The following is a 19,808-nucleotide window of genomic DNA, read 5'->3' on the forward strand; positions in this document are numbered from 1 at the left end:
TGTGCCTTGGAAGAGTGGCAGGAGAGGTTTGTGGTCCGTGGTTACCGTGAAAGGGTGGCCATACACATAGACATGGAAATGTCAGCAGGCCCAATGAATGGCTATGGCCTCTCTTTCAATCTGCGAGTACCTCTGCTCCGTGTCTGTCAGCGAGCGACTGGCATAGGCAATGGGTGCCCACTCCCCGGTGTTCTGAAGTTGCGTTAGCACTGCTCCTAGCCTGAAGGGGCAGGCATCCACAGCTACGTTGGTGGACTTGGATGTTTGGAAGTACGAAAGAGTGGTGTCTGCCCCCTGGGCTGCTTTGGTGTCCCAAAAAGCTTTCTCTTGTTCTGGGGCCCATTGCCACGTGGTGGCTGATTTGGTCAATTCTCTAAGTGGCTTGGTGAGGTTGGAGAGATCCGGGATGAAACGACCACAGAAGTTCACCATCCCAGGAAGCTTCTGGCTTCTGGCACGTTTGTGGGGGCCTGGGCTTCCTGGACGTCTTTCACTTTATCAGGATCAGGTGCCACTCCTTGGTCCGAAAATGTGTATCCAAAGAAACTGATTTTCCGATGCAGGAATTGGCGCTTCTCCATTTGTAGTGTCAGACCAGATTCTTTGATCCGTTGCAGAACCCCTCATAGTCTTTGGTGGTGTTCTTCAATTGACGTTGAGTAGATGAGTAGATCATCACTCACGTTCTGGACCCCCGGGAGCTCGCTAAGGACTTCGCGAATGGTGTTCTGGAACACTTCCGCGGCATTCGAGATTCCAAAATTGAGGCGCCAATATCGTCTCAGTCCTACGTGCGTGGAGAAGGTAGTGATGTATCTTGAATCTGGGTGGAGCGGTAATTGATGATAGCCCGACCGGAGGTCTACTTTGGAGAACCATTTCGCCCCGTTAGGTTCGCCCAGGATATCGTCTATAGTGGGGGTCAGGTGCCGCTCTCTCTTCACCGCTGCGTTCGGGAGACGCATGTCGACACAGGTGCGGACTTGTCCAGGCTGTTTGGGTTTTCGGGCCACTACTATGGGGGATACCTATGGAGTAGGTCCACTGACCTTTTCTATGATTCCTTGCTTTTCCAGTGTTTCAAGTTCGTCTTCCACCTTCTTCCTTAAATGGAACGCAATGCGCCGATGCCTCAGTGCGACTGGTTGAACTGATGGGTTGATGTGGAGAGATACTTCCTTCCCTTTGAGGCACCCGATGCCCTTGAACACCTCTTCAAACTCTTCCATGATGGTGTCTAGTTCTTCTTCTAGTACTGCCAGAGCATAGGATATGAGTTTTAGGTCTTCTGCAGATTGACCACTTAGCAGCATGCCACTGCCTTCTTTCGTGACGTAGATCGTAGTGGGCACTGTGGCCTCTTGGTGTCTTAGTTCTGTTTTGATACATCCGATCAGGGGGATAGGTGTCTTCTGGCTGTATGCGAACACTCGGATCCTTGCCTCGCCTAGCGGCGGTTTCGCCTGCAGTTGGTTGTATACGTTTGCCGCCATGAGCTCAATAGATGCCCCCGTGTCGATTGTGGCTCTAACCTCCTGCTGGTTGATCATGATGCGACATTTCGGGAGCCGCCGTTTCTTTCTTTTTGGTTGGTCAATGGCGTACACGTAGTGGACTGGATAGTCTTCCGTGTCATCGTCCATGTCGTCACTGTCTCCCTCTTCTTTCACCACATGTGCGGCTTCTTTCTTGGCTTTCGTAGACCTGCATACCGCCGCAAAGTGGTTCATCCACCCGCATGCACTACATTTCTTCCTCTTGCTGGGCAGTCTTGCATGCGGTGTGGCTGGCCAACGCAATAACCACACTCCTTCCTTCTGTCTGGTGGCTTCTTCCCGCCTGTTTGTTTCCCTTTCGGCCTCACCACATTCCCTTTTTCCGCTGTGTGGGCCTGTTTGAGTTTGATAGGCCGGTGTAGGGCCGACTCCATATGGGACACTCTTGCCTGGGACAATTCTTTGGATCGACCCAGCTTGAGGATGTCCGTGAGGGGCTTGAGTTGTCATCCTCTTGGAGTATGGCAACACAGAGTTTCGACGAGAAGCAGCCTTGGATGATCTGCCCCCTGATCTTTTCTTGCTCATCCCGGAACCTGCAGGAGCTGGTTAGCTCTTTTAGTCTGCCGTGGAACGCATCTAGGGATTCATCTGCCTCTTGTTTCGCTTTGCGGCATATGAACCGCTCATAATCTTTGCTTTCCATAGGTTCAAAGTAGGCGGTCAGAGCTGTGAGGTTCGTTTGGTATGTCTTTGGGGGGCTTCCATCAATGTTTTGCATATGCGATGTATGTCCTTGCCACCAAGGTGTAGGAGCAGGGCTCTGCGCCTTTCCCTTGAGATTCTAGCTCCTTCAAAATATATTTGGAGGCGGTCCGTCCAATCCCTCCACCGTGGGGCGAGGGATGACGGCGCACCGTCAACTACGAACAGTTCTAGGGCGGGAATGGATGCCATTTAGGCACTTGCGCAGTGTGCTGTGGAGCTCTGCGACGCTTATGGGATGAGGCCGCAGTCCTGGGCTGATTGGTCGTCCCTTTTGCTGGGAGGTGGTATCGTCCCTTGCAATGTTTGGCGCACACTCCCTGCCTGGCTCTGAGGCCTCGGTGGTGATGCACGTGCTAGTTGGCTGCGGGGTGGCCTTTGGCTGGGGCGGCGGCGTAGTGCACTGTTCTCACCCCCTTTTTCGGCGTAGGATGCACCGTGATTGCGACCCCCGGCTGTGCCGTCGCTTCGTCTCTCCGTTCACCACCTGTGGGTTGAGCAGGGCTACTGTGCCTAAGGATTGGGCCTAGCAGCAATGAGCAGCAATGAGCTCCCCCTTGGCGTTCGCAGTGCGTAGAAACTGTGGTGCGACAATGGCTTCCTGCCGGTGAGAGGGCGGGTTCGTTAATACCCTCGTCGCCAGTGTAGCTGTGCTTGGGCTAGCGCAAGAGCAGCAGCCGCGTTACTCTAATAATCACAGGAGCCGGTGTTGCTGTCTACACGTATCTCCGACTGTCTTGTCATAGCCACGCCTCTTTATTTATAGTCCCTGACGTCACACGTCAGCTCAGGGACGCTCCGGGGGGTGCGGGTCATCTAGACCGCAGCTTACGCGCCCCAGAACAGTACATTCCCCACCGGGTCTATGATATGATACCGTCTGCACAGTGTCCCACATCGAAACTGCGGCAGCGACAGAGGATGTACTGCACCCTTCTCAATGTGTAATTGCGGGCTATCCTGAGGTCTATGCAGCCAGTAATAAGCATGCATCTGTTGTGCAGCCAATTAATAGAGTTCAAAATCCGGGGCATTAAGTCCGCCCTCTGAGTACGGTCTGGTCGATATATCCCATGTCACACATGCTTGTTTGCCAGCCCAGGCTAGTCAGATCAGGTTAGAGCATAGTGTATGCGAAATGACTTGGGCAACAGGAAGGAGATGTTAACACACAAAACAAGAACCTCGGAGTACTATAATCTTCATAAGCGACATTCACCCTAGAAGCGACAATGGTAGCCGAATCCATTTGTCAACTGATTCCGAAGGTTTCTGTATTGCCCTGCAATAATTTTCCCTAATCTCCACCTCAGGGTCAGTGTGCATTTGCACCGCCAGATATCTGGTGGGCTTCAACTTCCACTCAATATGGCAGATGCTCACCACTGGGTGTGTACCAGGGGTCAATGGAAATGCGATCGATTTACTCCAGTAGATACGAAGACCGGAGTGTTGACGAAATCGTACCACCACCTGCAGGATTGCTGATACATTCTGCTCCAGCTCACAAACATATAGGAGCTTGTAATCCATGTAGGCTGTGATTATTAAGTTATACTGCTGGAAACGTATTCTGCTAAACCTGTGATATTCCCAGAGAGCACATGCAAGGGGCTCTGCATCTAGGGCATATAACAAGGGGGCACCCCTGTCTTGTGCCTCTGGTGATAGCTATTGGCTCGAAGAGGAGGCCATTCACATGCACGCATACAGTGGGCTGTTCATACAGCACATCAACCAGTTTATAAATATTTCAACCACTCGTTTCAGTACTGCTCTTAAAAAACTCCACTTGACAGAGTCAAATGCCTTCTCGGCATCGAGGAGAAGTCACACAGAGTGCATCTCCGGGTCTATACCAGCAATAACGCCAAAAAGTGTCAGCAAGTTACTTGCTATCGAGCTGGTGGGCACAAACCCAGATTGCTCAGGGGCTGCCACCAAACAGAGGAGAGGAGTGAGCTGGCTTTCCAGGATTTTGGCAAATAGCTTGGTATCCGTATTTAACAATGAGAGCGGTCTATTGGGAAGAACCTTGCTGTGGGGATTTGACTTTCTTTAACAGCATTATCAGCTAGTCCTCTGTCATACTAGGAGGCATAATACCGTCTGTTGTCATTTCTTCAAAGAGGTTGACTAGGTGAGGAAGTAATTGGTTCTGCTACGCCTTATAAAATGCCACTGTAAGTCCATCAGACTCTTGTGCCTTATGGTTGGGCATAGTTTTAAGGGCAGTGTGATCTTAGTGGGGCGAAGAGGAGCCATTTGGTACTCTCTATGCGGATTAGAGAGCCACATCATGGCAATATAAGATAAATATTCGTCATTCGATTCTTTCGCCTTGGCTGGGGGTGACGTGTACAGTTCTGTATAGTAAGAACAAAATCTGTCCGCTATCTGCGCAGCACCGCTTAGCATATTATCATTCCCATCAAGTAGCTCCAGCACCTCTCCTGGACTGCCATCCGGCCGAATCAGAGCAGCCAGAGTGGTGCTTGGTCTCTCCCTTTCCCCACACACTCTTGTCGTCGCATACTTCCCCTGGAAGACAATCTCCACCTGAGCTTCTTCATGATATTCCTCTATCTTGGCCTTGATCTTTGCCAATAGGTCAGGAGGAACGTCCATAATAGCCCGCCTCTCTAGGTCTGGTAGGTCGGTCTAGAGTTCTGCAGTCTACCCCTAATTGAACGGAGGACCCCTGCTTGCTTCAATATGACAGCCCCACGAAGAAAGACTTTAAACGTTTCCCATATAGTGGCCATCTTAGGTAAGCTCCCTAGATTAGTAGAGAAGAACTACTCAATCTCCTTTAAGATTTCCACCTTGAATACAAAGAGTACTGAGTGAGGGAAGCACCATATGCGAACTATAGGCTGCATATCACTTATATTTAGCTGCAACTTAACTGGGAGTGATCCAAGTATGTGCGGGGTTGGTGTTCGCAATTTGATATAAAGGAAAGCAGGCCCTTATAGGCCAACCAATAATCTATACGCATATGTATGTCATGTACAGATGAGTAGTGTGTGTATTCGTACCAGCCGGTGTACAGTGACGCCATACATCAACCAAGTTGTACGCCTCAGCAATTGCTGCAATAGCTTTTGTCGCTGCCGGGGGGTGGGGGTGGGGGTGCGGCAGGCCTTTCAAATGATCTATTGCAGGGGATTGCACGCAATTAAAATCACCACCCTACACTGTAGGCAACCTTGATTGTGCAGTGAGCTTATTATGTAACAATCTGAAAAAATTAGGGTTGTCATAATTCGGTCCATTTACACCGACTATACGTACGTCAAGGTGATCCTTGTGACAACGCACTATCACATACCTTCCCTCTGTGTCCTTTTCTGCTTAATGTTAGACCCCTGCTGCACCCACTTCAAAACCCCACGTGCATGAGAAGTAAAACCTACCACCACACAAATGCCTTTCATTTGCCTCTGCGTCAGTAGTCCAGTATTGAGGGCCAAGTGGGTTTCCTGTAGTATTGCCACAGGAATGTGGTGTCTAAGTAAGTATAAGACTACGTTGCGAATTTTGTGCTGGTCATTTAGACCCCTGATATTCCAAGTGAAGAAATTTATGGTGCGATCTCCCAGTGTGGTTGTGGGGTCATGTCTCTCGGCCAGATTGAAACCCTGCAATGCTTGATATGGGGACCTCTGTGCCACAGCTACAACATCGTGCTAAGTCAATCAACCCCCCACCCCCTCCCTCGTCACGTCCCCCAACAGTTGACATGGCAACATTCCCTCTTCCCCCCTCTAACCCTCTACCCCACCTCCCAACCAAAATACCAGCGTGTAATACACTCAAGGGCGATCAGTGCCCAACCAAATGCGGAAAATGAAAACATTGCTGCAAGATAGTATTAGGAATTACATATCAACCCATGACTACAGCTTATTGGGCAACCGGCCCAGCATTATATATGAACCATTGTACTATTATGCTTCAACTACATTCTACATGTAGATTAATCCCCCCCCCCTTTATCCATCCCTTACCCAACCTCGCAAAGCAGGAAGTAGTGAACCTGACATAAGTGGCCACCGCTAATCTCTTAGGGCGTAGGGCCTAAGTATTAACCAATAAATTGAGAGAAATGAGGGGTAGGCTCAGAGTCTGGCGCGCCCACTTAGTGTTATCCTACTGATCCCAGATATCATTCACGGTAGACCTGTCAGTCATTCTGATGTAGAGGACTTGTGTCGAAGCTGCAGTTTGGATCTCCAGCCGATGACTGTTTATTAGCTTGAGCCTTGGTGTATCCCTTCAACGCCTGCTGGGCAGATCCTAGTTCAGAAAAAACCTGCACTTTGCCATTTAGAGTCACTTTCAAACGGGCAGGGTGGGGCATAGCGTATTCAATGTTAAGTTCTCTGAGCTTGCGTTTAACCAGGATGAACATCCTTCTTGCCTCCTGAACCTGCAGTGAAAAATCCAGACAAAGGGACAGCACAGAGCCCTTGTAGTCAAGTGACTTAAGCTCTCGGGCACACCATAAAGCAGCGTCTCATCAAGTTGTTACATTTTTCAAACCAGCAGCTTTAAAACCCATGAAATCTGTCTAACAATCTTGTTCTCAAGTCTTTGTCATTATGGTCTTCAGCTTGTGACTATAATTCAAGTACTAAACCACCATTTTTCCATTCACCTTCACGCTCACATGCTCTGCTGGACACATTTTAAAGCACCATCATTGCTTCTAAATCCACCCTCATTTAACACAGCTTTTGATGAGACCTCAAATGTTAAAGCTCCTTATTCACTTCGATATTCCACATTTCCCACCTCTCCTGGTTACAGTTTTAAATAAACAAAATATTACTCCAAAAACCCTTACCACTCCCAGTGTACTTTACGAAACGTCCTCACATTAAACCTCCCGCACAGACCTATGATTACTTTGTTTTATTTCATCACCTATTTTGCCTAGTAATATCCAATCTTCTAGCAGATGGTGGCCACAGTCATTACAGTTATCAGACTTGTACACTTGTACACCAAACTTCTCAGCATCCTCCTCACAAAAAAATTATATATCCTAAGCAATATAAGCAATATAATCCCCCTTCAACACACAATCTCACAAAAAGACTAAATAATTTCCAAATCAAATATTGGCAAGGCATTTACAACAACATTCTGATCAAGGTCATGAATACACTTTGTCTGAACAAAATACCCTCCACACACTAGCTTCACATGCTTCTTTATATATGTGAGAACTGGATAACCACACACTTGTGTGAGTGCTAATTTTGTAACCTACAACAACTGAGATCTAATTTTTATTACTGTGACTTTATTTTCTTCACCCTCCCTACTCTCTTTCAACATCCTAGTACCAATTGGGTATATCATACTGCACAAATACAGGCTCTGCAGGAAGAGAGGAGTCCTCTCTGTCTTTCAAAAACATTTATTGTAGAATTTCCTACATGTATCTCTCTCAGACTCCTACATGAAATCATCAAAATAATATTAAAAAAAAGACCTTTCTCTTCACTATCATTTATCACTTTTCAGGGTACCGCACACCCTTCCTTTCTTATCAGGGTTAAAGGATATATGCTTACAACATGACTCCTTTCGTAACACTCAAAGTAACACAGGCAAAACAGTTGATCAACAAACCTCATCATACCTGACAAGCCTTTCACATTCAGTTCAATGGATCACCTTGCATTACCAGTTAACACTTCTCAATTAGAAATCCTTCTTTCAATAGGATTCACCACAATTGGCCATGGCACCCACGTCAACATCCTGAAGTTAATAGTTCTTATGTCTCTGCACATCAAAAACACTGGGGCATATTACCAACAACTAGCGATAATTATCGCTGTGTTGGCTTAGCGGCAATATTTTTATCGCCGAGCTGCGGCCATTTTTATCGCTTAGGAACCTTGCTATTATCAAGGTTTATCTCCTAAGCGATAAAAATCGGCCAAAATGCATGAATATCGCTGAAAAGTCAGCGATATTCATGCATTACCGAGCTAATGCTCTTAGCCATGTTATCCACCTACCATTGGATAACATGGCTAAGAACTGCTCAGGGGCAGGTGTTAGCTTTTGCAGATATTCGCGCTTAGCGCGAATATCTCCAAAAGTTGATAATAGGAGATAGCGATGTTAGCGACTGTTTCCAGTTGCTAACATCTTGGCACGCCCACTTTGCATGTCATTAGTGGTAAATTTCACTGACATGCAAAGCGGGGCCCAAGATAGTCGCTATCTCCTACTAGCTGTCACTAATGGGTGTTAGCGACAGCTAGGTAATAGGGAGATAATTTTATCTCCGCTTTCTTGGCTTTTAAAGCCAAAAAAGCGGCGATAAACCCACTTGATAATATGCCCCACTGTTTGTAAAGATATACTCTCACAAATCAAGACTAGCTCTAATCAATGGTGTAGTAGTTCTCTTCACATATCTCTCTATATTGAACGATTATCTACTGTGCCTCACGTTAAGGGCATCCCGATCCATCAATATGGTAATGAAAATCCAATTGTCTATCTGTCCCTAATCCCCCAAACATATGAAGTCTAAAAAATCCTTTAAATTTCAATAAACTGGAATAACTCTCTCTACCTCCACCAAACCGAAGTAAATCAGATGTCTTGCTCATCTACTCCAATCAATCTACACCACCAGTGCACAAGTGGAATCTAGGCAATTCCCTTAAAACTTAGATATGATTCAACATATCTCCAAATTCACAAACTTCAGTTTCCTCCTAAAAAAACTCAAGCATTGAATCCCTTCCTTTGACTTCAAGAACACAGGTAAAGCATGAATGATCTTGATCGTGGGGGTGTACTGCCAACTGGCCTCTTCAAATCTGGACCTGCTTTCCTCTCAAGGCCATCTGATATGCCACCACCCAATTTAACAGGAGTAGAGAAGTCAGGCAACATCACTCACTTTCTGAGAGAGCTTCACTGCTGTCAGAATAATTGCAAAATTGGCATTTTCACCTATAAGTAACTTTGCATTGGACCCCCTATCTGTCCAGATAGGTAAACCCCGAATTACAGGACATGAAAGAAAGATCTGAAGACATCCTGCTCACAGTGGGCAATCCAACAAAGCAGAACAAACACAACTTTAAAGTAGTCTATTTCCTGCCAAGCTCCTAGAATTAAATGTCATCTCCATATAAATATGTTTCTTTTTTTTTTCCACCCTAGAATCCATACCAAACATTTAAATCAGCTGGTCTCATAACATTGGAAAACATGCTGTTCCAAACTGTAACAGGGGTGTTTTCCAGGACCGGCTACACACAACATTTACACTTGCTGCATACATAATGGCATTTTCAGGATCGGGTTTTCCAATCTGGCAAATAGGTGTTTTAAAGTTCCTGCAAATGCCATTATGTATGCAAAAAGTGTAAATGTTGTGGGACTAGGGTAGGGTGACACACAAATTAAAACTGAGGTTGGTTTTCTTTTTGCAAAGAAAACAGTTTAGCAGAATGCATTCCTCTGTTATAATATCGCATGCGTAATCCTCAGAAAGACCCATTTATATATTTACATACATCTTTTTTTTTTATTCAGTTCTGAATTTCGATTTTTTTCAGCATGCTCAAGTAACTGTATCAATCAGTTGCCAGTGTTGGATAATGAAAGTCTATTTGCGGCTTTAATGAGGATAAAACAGCCATTTCCGAAGCCGTGTGCCAGTTCCAGAGATTGATAACAAGACTAATCCTACGATAATTCCACTGCTAATGCTCGAGAGCCACTCAAGTGCCTTAATACATCAAGATTTAAATGCTTTATAATACCTATAAACTCAACCAGAATCGAACGCAGCAGATTCCGCTGGTGAAACAAGGCGAAAGGTGTTGTAAAAATCAATTTCCGTCACCGTATATGATTTACCATCTCCCTGGAACAAATTAATTTCACACGACGAAAATGGCTAATGTAATTTTAGAGCAGCTGTATCTTCTAATAAAGTTTCATTTTTCCCTCAGCTGGACAACGGAAGTTCTTTATCACTCGACTGCTTCGTGAACCACTGGATGTTTAAATAAAATCGTCACGGCGCTAAAGCACCAGTTGGGGTCTAACCCGTTGCTTTTCGATTTATATGGTGTCGTTTCATTAAATGACATATCCCTTTCCGTTGATAAGAAACCCATGAAATCTTAACTAGCTTGATTACATTTCACGTGGAGCGAGCTGAATTTGCTGTCTGCAGTTTGATTGGACGTGGGGGTCTGTGTTCTCTCCGCAGCTGGCAAGCTTTCATTTTATTGCGGTGAGAGTCAAAAATGTGAGGCGCCTGGCTTCATAGAAAATGTCTGTAGTTTGTCATGGTTAAATAAATGATTTTTGGAAGCTAGGGTTTATGATGCTGATTTGTGCATTCGGTTTCTGAATCTGCTTGGTCCCACAGAATTGAACCCTCTTTTGTTGTGTTTCTGAAATGGAGGCAATTGTGGGCCTTATTACGATGGTGGTGCAATCGCCACCGCCAGCAGTTGCTGGCGTTCCCATCGTCATCCAGCCCATTGGTCTGACTGCCGCATTAGGATGCAGGTGGTCGGTCTCGGCTTTAGGGGGAAAGTCCGCCAAGTCTGATAGGATCAAGGGTCCCGTCAGGGTGGCAGTCGGACTCCAATTGCCTGCAAAGAGGGCTGTGCCTGCTCAGGCACTGCCGTAGGGAATAGGATGTCCCTTTCTGAGCAGTAGCGGACCCCCCCTCCCCTAGCGCCTTGAGACCCTCCGGGTAAGTAGTGCGCTATACAAATGCTCTGATTGATTGATTGATTTCTGCATGCACCTTCATGGTGGGACAGCCTTCATGAAAACGCAGGCGTAAAGTGGCTTTGGGGGGCCCCTAGCAGTGCCCCCTGGCCCTCTTCCATGGGGTCTGGGGACTCCACTCATGGTGCCTGCCACATAGTGCAGGGATGATTGAAATGTGTACATTTTGTACTGCGGCACGCCACATTGCAAAATATATACATTGTGACTACAGTGAAGGTGGTCGCATTGTAATGCGGGCAGCAGGACCGCAGACTTCTAGGGTGGTCCTGCTTCCGCCATGGTGCCGGTCAGACGAGAGCCTGACCGGCATCGTAATGTGGCCCTAATACTTCACTGCCCAATGACGATGTTCTTGTGACGGTCTTGTGAAAGCGGCTCCTCTAATGAACCAGAATGCAATGTTGGTGCACTGCAGTGCCTCCACTGTCGTGTGAGCACTGTTGCCATGCACCACGTTGTATGTGACACACAGTGTGCCCATGACAGGGGAAGCTTTGCCGCCAGCAAATATACCCACTGAGCTGAATCCCCCCCCCCCCCCCCCCCGGCCCTGTTTGGGGTCCCCACCATGGACAGATCGGCACGAATATCATAATCCCCATGGCGGTGCTGATGCCAGCACAACCTCCACACAACACCGCTTTGCCCACCGCAGTTGCCACGGGAAATGAGATCCAGGCAGTGGAAGCAGTCTTTGGTGGTGTTAGGTCGCTCTCCCCACCCGCATCATATTTCTGCAGGTGGTTGGACTGCTAAAAAGCGATGGAGGTCCTTGACTGCCAATTCCTAAATCAGGCCAAGAATTTTGCACACAACAATCTAAACAATATTGTAAACATATTGTTAGATTGCGCTTTGAATCTATCCCAAGATTACTTGAGGTGCTCTGCTTAGAATGGTATTTGTAATACTTTCAAGATAACCATGACATTGTCTACTTATTATATTGTTCCAAGAAGGTCATCCACCATTGACAAATTTACCAAAATTTGAGCCATAACTCTCCAAGGAAAGGAAAAGCTACAACTGACAGTAAAAAAGTATTAGCAAAGAAAAACCGATGGGCTTTATAAATGCGTGTTACATTGTTTAATCAAAAAAGCTGCGTGCATTTCTGTTCTTTAGCACTCACAGTACACCTGTAAGTAGCCTCAGTCTAGGAAGAGAAGTTGAATTTACAAATGAGTGGATAATTATAGCAATATTGAAGCAAACCCTCAATTATTGAAAATTACTTAGCCACTCACCCATGTCTAATCCCTACACATCAAGTGCTTGATTACTCTATGTACAGGACAGCTTGAGAACACTACATAATGCTCATTAGTGAATGATATTGACCTTGTGCGTAGCCCACTCCTTCTATTGCAGTGTGTTTACGACACACTAAGCAGGTGATATTCTTGCCCAAGATGACCCACTAAGCTATCTTGATTATATGACGCTGTGTAACTGTGTTAGGTGGGGTATTATATTTCATGTGGTTTATATATCTAATGGGATGAAATGGGTTAAATATGTGCAACGCTTATAGGACATCAATGCATTGAAGAATCAGGTTGTACAATTGTTGACATTCACCAAAGAAAGTCAAACATTTGTAGAATAACCAAATAACATTAAATCATGGAAGGAAATGTTGTATACAGCAAAATAAGTGCATAAGAAAGTAGGCACTTGTCATTCGTGGTTGGATGTTACATTCTAAATACATGATGAACATTTTTGCAACCTCACCTACTACAAGTGGGGCTTGATGAAGGAATGGCATTGCTGCCCAGTCTGGATCTTGGCATCAAAGAGAAGCTTTGGCGCTCACCTTTAAAGGTAAAATCGCACAACTAATGTCACATGTTATATAGAGGTTCATCAAAGAGAAGGCTGAACCGGCAGCAAATTATTCAAAATCTTGCAGGTAAAAAAAGACACACACCTGCCAAAGGGGATCCATGTGGTGAGTGCCAATGCTCTCCCAGCTCCACTAATTAGATAAACACATATTGTTTTTAAACCATATACCAATACGAATTATGTAAATCATGGAGTTGCACCTACCTGCTCAATGAGATATTCAGTAGCTCTATTACAGAACTTGTCTCTGTTGCAAAGCAGTATTAGCTTCCATTAGCAAGCTCCTGGGTCATATTAATATTATGACAGGCGCATCAGAGAGCTAGAACGAATGATCCCAAGGGTCCTTGAGGGACACCCTTCTTAGGAGTGCCTTGATCGACTGCCCCATTTGTGTTCCATTCCAAAGGCATGCCAAAATGTTCATGAAGAGACACTAACCATTATGCAGGTGCCATGCTGTTAGTGTCTATGTGAGTCAACTTTGCTTAGCACTGAGCAGGGCTCTGAAGATCACCATAAAAAGACATGCAGGTACTAACTGCAAATCCTCTCAAAAAGTAAGCGTGGGACTTTTAAGAAACATAGGTAGGGAACTGAACTAACCGCTCTGTTTCCATGATATGTGCTGTCTGCAACGCATTTACTAACTTGCAGAAGTAGGACTTGCACTGTAGAAACCATATTTTTTTTGTAATTGGGCTTACTGTCTCAGGTTAGTTTGGGCATGTCCTCTCTGGGTGTGCATCAGTTCAACCGGAGACTTTGCTCCCTGTGAGAACATTTCAGTTTTTAAGTGGTTACTTTCTTTTTTGCAGAATTCTGTTGATGTTTTTTTAACTCGGTGCATTAGGACACTCCGTCCAGCTGCCAGTGCATGTGCTCCAACCCATAAAATAATATTACATTTGATAACTCCTAGATAGCTTACTTAACGTCCTTATAAGGCCATAGAACATACACCTATATCACAGAAAGTTAAATGCCCACTCCTATTGAGGGTGTGTTTATTAGGGGTGGGCGGCAAATTCGGTTCCACCCGCGGAACTTGCAAAATGTTGTCATTTTCACGTTCTACATGGAACGCGAAAATGTCGAAACTTCCACGATCCGCGGCGGAATGGAATTCGGGGGGCATGAGGTATTTTAAAACTTCACCAGGAAGCACTTGCAGGAGCCCAAGTAGAAGCTCAAATTCAGTAACGCATTAATCAGCCCCAAAAAATAGTGAGCTCTGTCGAGGCTGGGAAGGTGTGCTTTCTCCACATATCTACCCTGATGGAGGTCTTTGTATCCATAAGTTTCTTGAGCACAATCGCCGTGTAGTTCCTGTGACCAGGAGGCTGCTTTCTCCGCATCTGCTGCTCTGATCGGCCTCTGACCCTTTATAAACAGGAGGCATGGTAACTAGCATCGAAGGTAGCACTGCCCCACACACACTAGCGATATGCAATGTCTTCCTGGCATTTCTCCACTATGATTGACATCTCAATCAAGGGACCTCGGCGCCATTCGGCGCAGTGACAAAGTTACAAACACATGGTCACTGGAGACAACTCTTCTGTCCCTTTACGCAGCTGTAGTGTAGGAAAAGCACTGTACATTTACCCAACGAGGTAGCACTTACTGATTAGCCAGTATAAAGTACTCCAGCTGAGTAGAGGAATTGCACAAAACGGTGGCATCTTCTTGGATAAATGTGTAGGGCAGGATTATTTCTGGCTGGCATGATGCTCGTCTGCCCCTGAGAGTGACCCTGCAAAGATTATAACGGGTGCAGCAAAATCTCAGTGAGCACACAAAATTTTGCGTGCTCACGGAGATTTCTTGCTGTTTCGCAGAATTTTGCAAAAGGCAACTTCACCATTTCCGCCCACCCCTAGTGTATATGATCTACTAAGCAGGTGATATTCTTGCCTAAGATAGCGTGGAAAGTATCCGGCTGACGAGAGGCCTTATGATCACAAAATTAGAATTTTTCTACTCAGAGCTTTTCCTTCCCAAACCAATGGCTTCATGGGGACCTCATGCAACAGCTATCAAGCCTTGGAGAAATCTTTTTGGTTACAGAATGCAATCTTGCCTCACAGGAGTATTTCAACTACCATTTCAGAGGCTAAGTCCTAAGGAAAAATGTCCAACTTGGACACACTTACTTGCTTATCCAACCAGCACTCTGTCGCAGTCTGCCTGAAATAATACCTAGGTGCCAGTGAACTGCAACCATACGATATCAATGGTTCTTTGGTGGTAGGAAAATGACTGCCTTTTTTCCTACCACCTTTCAGGAGGAACACAGCCCAGTGTTGAAGGGGAAGGTGGTTGAGGTGCTGGAGTCAGGCCTTCTATAGGATTAGGTGATGGTAAGTCTCATTTATTATTTATTGATCTAATTAACTCTGTATTTTACATTTTACCTTTGGAATGAAAGTTCCAAAGGTGTGTGTTATGCATTTGTTTCAAACTTTCCCTAAACCGACACAATTATTGGGCAGGCGAAGCAGAGCCTTAGTGGGTGCCTCTACCACTTAGGGATGCAAGAACACTGCTCGTCAGCCACAGCTCTCAGACTCTTTCTGTGGGCCCACCTTACTAGGAGAGTAGATCCCATTACCCTACCTGATGAATTTCAGAAGCAGATGGTGAATGGATAAGAAGTGTGCTTCCTTTTGCTCACCAGTTTGGCCAAAAGGTCTTCCATGCTGAAGCCTAATGACTAGGACAATGGCTTTGTCAACAGGCAGGAAGCTAATCGACTGACGCACAATAGCCTACTTTATGCTGTAGGTTTACTTTATTTTCATTAATATTTTGTTTAAATAGCATACAAGACAGAAGAGACTTTTTTGTTTCTATTGGAAAAAGATCAAATATATATTGAGCACGTTTTGGAAGATTTGGAAAGGGGCGGTAAGCATAGTGGAGCTCCAACCTTTTATGTTTTGACCATGCCATATATACATACACATGGTCTTAAGTATTTGTGTGATTTAATATTATTAACGCAAAATAGTGCACTTGAACAGATACAGAAAGTGCATTTACTGAATAATCGCGACGTTTATATAAGTGTGTATACTAATGTTTTCCTTATAGTGACATCAGATTACAGTTCTCATATATATCTGCACCCGTGTTGTTTGAATAATATTGTCAATTCTTACGTAATTGAATACTCATTTGAATAGTATTCTGGATTTATTTTATAACTGTATATGTCTATAACCATGCACTTCAACATGTACTAAGATGCTGGCCACATTAACTTGACCAAAGGCCTCATCATTTGAATTTTATGTTTAACCTTCATCGTCAAAGTTTGCAAGAGTTGAAATGTGTTTCTCACCTCTGCAGGTGCATTCAGAGGATCTCATAGTTAGGGAAAAGCAAACTGTGTATGAGGGTGTTAGAAATGTGTATCTCCATTTGGCAGGTGTGTACCCAGTTTAGCTAGGGACCCTTCCTTCTAGTCAGGATTAGGGAGTTACACTTCTAAAATAACCCCTCCTCACCCCTTTGGTAGCTTGGCACAAGCAGTCAAGCTTATCTTAGAGACAATGTGTAAAGTGTTTGCAAATAACACCCAGTAATACAGTGAAATAGTACAAAATGACATCACACCAGTTTTAGAAAAATAGCCAATATTTATCTGTGTAAAACAAGACCAAAACGATAAAAATCCACATACTGCAATAAAGATAAGAATATTGTAAGAATCTACTTAAAATACAGGGGAATATGTACAATAGAAGTGGCAGAGTGCGTCATTAGCCTCCTGGGCTTAACGACTCGCTCAGCCACTTCGGAAACGCAGGGCTGCACCATATTTACAAGAATGTGTTGCAGCCTTGTGTTTTCCCCTGGGATGGCGCTAAGTTTAACAACTTAGCCCCAACACAGGCACACTTGCACCAGAGTGCAAGGATGTCTACGTGCTGGGGAGGAATGGTTATGTATAGGAAGGTGTTCCTTCCTGCACATAAACAATCCTAAAATGCCATTTTGTAACTTCCATGTGTACTGCTTCATGCAGCCCACATGAAATTTACAAAATGGCATTTTTTTAAAAGGTTTCATTATGTACGGGAAGGGACACCTTCCTGTATGTAAACAAACCATGGCAGTTTGGTTTCTCCATGTGTGCTGCACAAGGCAGCAACACAAGAAAAAGCAAAAACAAGGAGAAATAAAGCATTTCCCCTTGTTTTGCCAACTTAAGACCAGGGTTTTCCTGGTCCTAATTTTGGCGCTGCCTCCTTTGTACGCAACCCTGGTACATAGCGGGCAGCGTCAAATACAATGGGTGTTGCGGTGGAATGCTCACCACAACACCCAATGCATGCCCCTTTCACGCTAAACATAGCGGGAAAGGGTGCCTTCTGTGCAAGGCAGCATTAAGCCATGTTAAGTGGCTTAACACTGCTTTGTAGCAAAAGATCAGGAACCCAGGGTGATGGATTCAGAGACTTAGGGGCCGATTAGGATGGAGGATTTTCCGCCTCCTCCGGGCCGGCGGAAGCCACCTCCGGCCCGGAGGAGGCGGAAAATCCTCTGCGGAGTCACCAAAGACCCACCGCCAAATTAGGATGGCTGGTGGGTCTGGAATTCCGTCCGCCGCTTTTCCGCCGCGGTCGGCTTCCGACCGCGGCGGAAAAGCTATAACATGGCAGCCGGTGTCTATGAGACACCGTCCGCCATATTATGATGTTTGTGGAAAACTGCTTTTCCAAGGCGGCTTTTCCGCCATGGAAAAGCATACGGACATTCACTTTGGGGGCCCGTTGCGGGCCCCCTGGGTGAATGGGGGGTGGGGGGTGCACATGGGGGGTACCTATGGTACCCCCCTGCATTTGCGTGCACAAAGCGGCAGGCACCGTGCGGTCCCTGCCGCTTTGTGCATGTAAATGTAACACATGCTTTTTTAACATTGCGGCGGGTGCAGCTTGAAGCTGCACCCGCCGCAATGTTAAATATAGAGGATGTGACCGCCACCCTGGCGGTCACATCCTAATCAGGACGGAGGGAACGCCGCAGCCCCTGCGGACGTTCCCTCCTCCTCAAGGGTGGCGGACGGACGCAAGTCCGTCCGCCATCCTAATCGGCCCCCTAGTTTGTGTGTTATAGTCACTGCATAATATTGTCAGTGCTTTCCAAAAGAAGAAAGAAAAATTTCTTTCTAGAGTCCCCTCACTCACCGGGGTTTCCCCACGGTGACATGCTTCATCATTGGGGCCATCCCAGTTCTCTACGAAAAGGGGCGTGCTGCGACTAGCGAACTACGCAGGAGCACTTTATTTGTGAAAAGACTATGTGTGGTGTAAAGTGATGTGGTGGTGGAGTGGGTGTGTGCATTAAAAATACCGTGCTAGTGGGCCTCAACAAATTTATTCTGCTCCTAGTTTGGTATATTAAAATGGGGGTGACACTGCTATTTAACCTTAAGTAGGGTCAAATCAGTGTTCTTAGGTCAACATGTTTCAAGCTCCCCAAGCTTTTCATCAGGACCATACAGGGTCCATCCCTGTATATACCACTCCTATATTCTAATGAATAGGACTAGTGAGATTGTTCTTTATGCGCTGTTAATTTTAAAATATGCGTGTTATACATACGATTTGTACCTTAATGATGTTTCTGTAAAAAAGAATGACACATGATTAGTGGCAAAAGTCCCCTCCTTAAGAGCAAGGGGGTCACACATATAATTCACACTTTTGTTGTAGGGTGGTGATGTCCCTTGTGCACCTTATTGGTGCGTGCAGGCTCTCAAGTCCAGTGCATATAAAAACGAGCAATGTGAGATTTGTGGTTTTGTGAATTCACACATATAAACAACACAGGACTTAATGTGACTATAGACAAGACACACAACACGTATATCAATTTCCATCATGGTAAGAGCATATTTACATGTATTTGTGCTTAATAGCACTTCATGGTCTCTGGCGGGGGCGGAATCACCTCATGGAAGTATTGCTGTTGGGGTTTAAATGAAATTGTTAAAATAGCGTTTTCACAAAGAAATTGCTTTGATCGGGAAGTGATCATGCCAGCTTGCCCTTTGCGCAAAAGTACTTACTTCCTTATCGGCGAAACCGCTCGGCATTACCTACTCGTTCCCCTCCGGACCGCATATTGTCGGCGGTAGGGTGAACGGTGTATTTAAGGTTGCCGTGTTTCCGGGTTTGGGAGTTTGTGAGAACTAGACTGTTCGATGCTTGGCGGCCATTTTGGGAGGACGTTTGCTTAGCGGAACAGTTCAAGGATTGAAGATGTAAACAGAAATCGCTTGTTGGGTCGTAATAAATAATTATTTTACCTTAGTTCTCTCGTATTAAGCTGTCATTATTTTATATTTAGAAACCCGCAATAGAGAATGGTCTGTCATCTGATATTCCACTATCTCCAGGATTGGGAAGTCAGGCTTCTTAGTCTAGTGATTGGGTTACAATATTTATTACTAAAATTATATTCACATTTTGTTGAGGATGTTATACTCAGATATATGGACACTTGCTTACGGTGTTTCCGAAGAGATACCTATCTTGTGTTATTCAGAATGAATTTCATTAGTATAATAGGCCACATTAGTCTCTAAATGCACCCCAGGGAATGTCGTTGTTTAACCCATGGGTGTCTGTGTGCAATTTGAAAACCCATCTTTGTTCACGTTCATGCAGAATTTTCTCCTGGTTTTCTTTACTTTTTACACTCTCCAACACCACCCACGTCAAGTCATTGGGTGTGTGGTTGTGCTCAATGAAGTGGCTCGTCGTCCTGGTGGTAGCTCGTTTACAGCGGATGTTACTCCTATGTTCCACTATGCGGGTGCTGACCTTCCTGGTGGTCATCCCTACATAGTGTAAATTGCAGGTACATGTTATTAGGTACACT

The sequence above is a fragment of the Lissotriton vulgaris genome, chromosome 10 (genome assembly GCF_964263255.1).
Source record: "Lissotriton vulgaris chromosome 10, aLisVul1.2, whole genome shotgun sequence".
Classification (NCBI taxonomy): Eukaryota; Metazoa; Chordata; class Amphibia; order Caudata; family Salamandridae; genus Lissotriton; species Lissotriton vulgaris.